We start from the raw sequence: 6,031 nt of genomic DNA, 5'->3' as shown, positions 1-6,031 counted from the left end.
ATGATTACAGCAATATTAGTAATAATAGCATTATAGTGAATTGATAGGAAGCATGGATAATCAAGTAAAGATATTCAAATGCATTTAGGAGTACCTTTAGTCAATCACTCATGCTTCCTATCAAAATGTATTATCTTTGCCAGGCCAACATGGCTCAGTGGTTGAGCATCAACCTATGAACCAGGAAGTCACAGTTCAATTCCCAATCAGGACAATTGCCCAGGTTGTGGGCTCGATCCCCAAGTGGAGCATTCAGGAGGCAGCCAATCAATGATTCTCTCTCAACATTGATATTTATATTTCTCTTTCCCTCTCCCTGTCTGAAATCAATTTTTAAAAAATGTTTAAAAAGAAGTGTCCTTATTTTATACATGAGGACATTAAGTTTCCAACAGACTAAGTGAATGTCATAAGTAGCAAAGCCAGCAGGTCCAGGTTCAAATCCTGATTCTGCTAGGAATTAGAATTAAATGAGATATGTAAAGTTCTTGACACTCCTAGAACACTAGCATGTGCTCAATAAATGTTAGTGATTTCTGAGTCCCTTTTGATTAATGTCAGTATTCAGTTAATGGCAGTTATTGTCAGCATTACCTGAAGGACATTTTGGCTGCAGGACAGGACATTAGTGTGGAGGATGAAATCAGTGGAGAAAGCCAAGTCAAGAAGAGCATCGAGCCCTGACCTGTTTGACTCAGTGGATAGAGCATCGGCCTACGGACTGAAGGGTCCCAGGTTTGATTCTGGTCAAGGGCATGTACTTTGGTTGTGGGAAGAGCATCGAGTGCTAGACCAGGAGTTTGGACCTGGTTCTGGAAACACAGCACATCATAGGAGGTTTCTGAGCAAGGGCCTCTGAAGTCAAACTCATCTACCCTCCCGAGAGACAGCTCCCAGAGAGGTGAGACAGGACCATGTGATGGGCTTACTGTACATTCTTGTCCCTGAGAGGGAGCTAGCCAAGGTCATCTGGGTCAGATTAAGCCTTGTCTACAAAGAGCCAAAAACTAAAAAAAAAGAAGAAGAATTTCCATCCAGAAGGAGAAATATAGCTTTAGAGACTGTAATAGGCATCTTTTTTTAAAAAAATATATATTTTATTGATATTTTACAGAGAGGAAGGGAGAGAGATAGAGAGCTAGAAACATCGATGAGAGAGAAACATCGTCCAGCTGCCTCTTGCACACCTCCTACCGGGAAACCAATGTACATGCCCCTGACCGGAATCGAACCTGGGGCCTTTCAGTCCGCAGACCAACGCTCTACCACTGAGCCAAACCGGTTTCAGCTGTAATAGACATCTTTAAGCAAAGTGTTTTAATATGTAACCTCATTATCACAGAAATAAATTGTGAGTCTCCTCTCCAAAAACAAAACTAAAATTCAAGGCCCGAGTTTTCCAAATGTATTACAAGTTTAACTCAAAAATGGTGTTAGGAGGTCTCAGCTGCTTTGAGGAACTCTAGTTTCTTTATAGGACACAACTACAAAAATAAATTTTATATTTACTCATTTATATTTCTTTTTTCTTCTATAAAGGCATTATTGGAGCGATTGGCAAAATGTAAATAAGGTCTGTAGACTAGATAAAGAAGTGAATGAATATTCATTACCTGATTGTGATAAATGTACTGTGGTTATGTAAGACAATGTTCTGGTCTTTAGGAAATAAACAGTGAAGGATTTAAGGGTAAAGAGACCTCATGTCCGCAACTTACTCTCAAATGGTTGAGAAAAAGTTATAGAGAGGATGACAAACCAAAAGTGTCAAAATGTTAACACTTGAAGAATTTGGGTGAAGGGTATTTTTCTGATGAAACCTATATAATTTTATTAATCAATGTCACCCTAATAAATTCAATAAAAATCTTAAAAATAAATTTAAGGGCGGGGACCGGTTTGGCTCAGTGGATAGAGTGTCGGCCTGCGGACTGAAGGGTCCTGGGTTCGATTCCGGGCAAGGGCATGTACCTTGGTTGCGGGCACATCCCCTGTAGAGGGTGTGCAAGAGGCAGCTGATTGATGATTCTCTCTCATCGATGTTTCTAACTCTCTATCCCTCTCTCTTCCTCTCTGTGAAAAATCAATAAAATATATATTAAAAAATAAATAAATGTTATCAAGCATTCAATAGCATGTGTGATAACATTTTTTTTTAAATAAATAAATAAATTTAAGGAATCAATGATGTTAAACAAAAGGTAGAAAGGATGGAGGGAGGTGGGAAGGTAAGCTGGAAGAAAGTAGGGAAGGAAGAAAGGGAAATAGGCAAATTGCATCGCATGCAGCAAAGGTTAGCAAGTGATTTCAAGCTCCAGCAAAACAAAAAATAAAACTACACATACAATAAATAAATAAGTAAACAAACAAACAAATAAATAAAAAAGATGCAAGTAAGACCAAGGAGAAATAGTAATAGATGTTGGCTTCACAGAACAGATTCCGCCTCACGACTCCTTTTCCACTAGCTGGGTGGCTTGGGTTTATTATGGGAGTCCTCAGTCTCAGTTCCCTTACCTATAATCATGGTGACCACAGCCTCACTCCGGGGCTGCTGGGAGGGTGCTCCAGCATAGCAATAAAGCAGTGCCGTTTGCTCAGCACTCTTCTGTGCGCTTCACATATGCTGAATCATTTGGTTCACACATCAGCCTTAAGAGGTTGATATCATTTATCACTGTTTTACAGTTGGATAAACTGAGGCAGAAAGGCTATGAAAACACCTAAGGTCACAACTCAGGAGGGGATAAAGCTAGAATGGGCACCCAGCCAGGCTGCAGAGAGGAATCAAGGACCAGGCGGGGATCAGAGGAAGCAGGTCCCAGAGAGGAAAGGGGAAGGATTAAAAGAGAAACCAGTGAACATGGCGGGGGGGAAGGGGGGATAATAATAGGGAAGGAGGGAGGGAGGCAGGGTTCAGGCTCACAAGGAAAATGTGAAGAGGGGGAGAGGAGAGAGAAGTAAGGAGACAGACAAGGGGAATGGAGGGATGGAGGGAGAGGGGCATGGGAGGTTCAAAGGGAGGAAGGGAAAGAAAGCAGGAAAGAGAAGGATGCTCAAATTGGGTGAGGCCAGGAAAATAGTTAAATAAGAAAAAGAAACAGAATGTGAGAGAGGCGTTTAAAAGGAGGAGTTAGTAAGAAAATTAAGTTCAGGGTGGTTTTTTTTAAATGTAGTCAGACATTCCCTGAGGACTCCCAGACTATGAAAGGGCGCAGGCTTGGCTGAGGCTCCCTCACCCCACCCCACCCCATCCCCGCCCAAATTTCATGCACCAGGCCTCTAGTTAATACATAATAAATAATGAACATGTTAGTAAACATGGCATGTTACCATCACTTCCAGCACCCATTCACACTGTTAATGGCTCGCCATATCACAATACCATCCAGTGCATGTGAGGGCTTGCTCATGCCAGGCACCAGGCAAAGCACTTTCTTTACCCAGATCATGCCCAAGAATGCCCACAGTAGCCCTAGGAAGTAGATAGGATTTATGATCCCCACCTTTTAGAGATAAAAAGAAAACCAAGCAAAAAGTCCAAGCATCACCTGCCCAAAGTGATCCTGGAAACATGCCGGACCCTGCAAGATTGCTTCATAAAAGGCCCTCAAGTGCGGAACATTCATCCCCTTGCCACTGAGCCTGAGATCACTTGTTACCAAGTCTCGCTATCCTGAGAAAACTCATAAAGAATTGCTCCCCTGACCGGTGTGGCTCAGTGGATAGAGCGTCAGCCTTCGGGCTTAAGGGTCCCAGGTCCCATTCCAGAAAAGGGCATGTACGTTGGTTACGGGCACATCCCCAGTAGGGTGTGTGTGCAGGAGGCAGCTGATTGATGTTTCTCTCTCATCGATGTTTCTAACTTTCTGGCCCTCTCCCTTCCTCTCTGTAAAAAAAAATTAATAAAATAATAATAATTAAAAAAAAGAACTGCCCCATAGAACAGGCCTCCCCTAGTCTGCCCCACAAGCAGGTTAGGACCAAGGCCCCTCACCTGGAAGGCTCGTCCATCTCCTCTCTCGGAGTTTCGAGGCCGGGGCTGTCTATTTTGCTTCATCCTGTCCCGGCATTTGGTGCAGCACTGTACACAAGATGGCTTAACAGGGCACTAAGGTCCCTGGGGTCTCAGTACCAACCAGCTCACTAATTGCCAACTGTCTCACCATAGCAACTCACACCTGGGAGAGGGACAGAGCGTTTCAAGCCCCGCAGCATTTAAAAACAATATTTGGTTTCTCATTCTCCACTCCAAATCTGAGCCGTATCATTTAGAAACTCAATCTGAAGGCGCACACTACAATCATGGAGGTGGCTAGGATTATGATCTATTTTACATGTGAAGTAACAGAGGCTCAGAGATACTAAGTCTAAATAATGCTTAACTGATACATCTTTCTCCCTTAAATCTTTGTAGACTCCTTGTCCCTGACTAGGCTAGAGGTAGTGATATTACTGAAAGGGGGCCTGGCCCTTAGGGTCTGCCTAGAGCTGGCCAGTGGTGTGTGGGTTCTTGAATTCATGCAGGAAATATATCACAACAAAAGTCTAAGTTTTTTAAAATATATATATTTGTATTGATTTCAGAGAATAAGGGAGAGGGAGATGGAAACCTCAATGATGAGAATCATTGATCGGCTGCCATCCCCCACTCAGGATCTAGCCTGCAACCTGGGAATGTGCCCTTACCCAGAATACAATCCGGGTGGGAGCCTTCAGTCCACAGGCCGATGTCCTATCCACCGAGCCAAACCAGGTAGAGGAAGTCTTAGTGATTTTGAGGGTAGACTTATTAAAAGGTGGGGAGAGTGAAACAAGGAAGCCTTAGCATAGAACAGGAGAGCCTAGCTGGGCTGCTTTGGTTCTCTAACTTATAGGAAAGAAATGAGCTGAGGCGGGGCTGCCTTAGCTCACCGGGAAGTCAGAGGAAAGGGGGTTATGGAGACTGATTTAGGGGGTTAGCCGCTGCCCATTACTCCCCTGGGGTCCCTTAAGAGTTATAGGGGTGTCGAACTCAATCAGAGAAGGGGCCAAAATCTAAAATCCAGCCTAAATCGCAGGCCGAATGGTTTACTGAACAGTCATAAACTGACAATGTCATAAACTGACAGCGGAGTGCAGTGATGACAGCGCGGTGCGGGCCACATTGCAAGGCCTGGCGGGCTGCATTTGGCCCGCGGGCCTTGTTTGACACATGTGGTTTAGAAGATGCGTACCTGAGGGGTAAGAGGAAGCTTTAGCTCACCTGGGACCTTCATTTTGAGGGTTTTTAAAGGCTGGGAGTTTTGGGGAGGTCTTAGGGAAGCTTAGCTTCTATGCTAAGCTCTTTCATGTTCCCAATAGAATATTCATGTCTTATGCTGATATGCTTAAATGAGACTTATTCCCTTCATCTGTCCTTGGCTGTGGTTGGCACAAATGCCAGATTATTCTGTTATCTCTGAGTACTGTGACTTACGCTATTTACAGATTGGGGAGAAGTACAATATATAAACCATTTACATTTTTAAAACTTACATTTAAAAAAATTTATTTATGCACTCGCTTGTCTGGCTCAGTGGATAGTGTCAGTCTGCAGTCTGCAGATTAAAGGGTTACAGGTTCAACTCTGGCCAAGGGCATATGCCTAGGTTGCAGGCTCGATCTTCCCTAGTAGAGGGTGTGCAGGAGACAGCCAATGGACGATTCTCTCATCATTGATGTTTCTATCTCTCTCCCTTCCTCTCTGAAATCAATAAAAATATTTTCTAAAAAAAGCTTCCAAAAAATTTACTTTTAGAAAGAAAAACATCCATTTTTTTCCTTCATTTGTTCATTCATCAGTTGATTCTTGCATGTGTCCTCACCAGGAATTGAATCAACAACCTTAGTGTATCAGTACAATTCTCTAACCAATTAATTAAACCCATCTGGCCAGGGATTAAGCCTTTGTATTCTTGGTTTAAGGAAGATAGGATTTACTAGATGGATGCAAACTGTCTGGTCATTGAACCGTTTCCCTCTTCCACTTGCCAAGGAATTTTCCTAGCTT

This window comes from Pipistrellus hanaki, assembly GCF_964339955.1.
Source record: "Pipistrellus hanaki genome assembly, chromosome: 6".
Classification (NCBI taxonomy): domain Eukaryota; kingdom Metazoa; phylum Chordata; class Mammalia; order Chiroptera; family Vespertilionidae; genus Pipistrellus; species Pipistrellus hanaki.
This window is presented reverse-complemented; position numbering follows the sequence as displayed.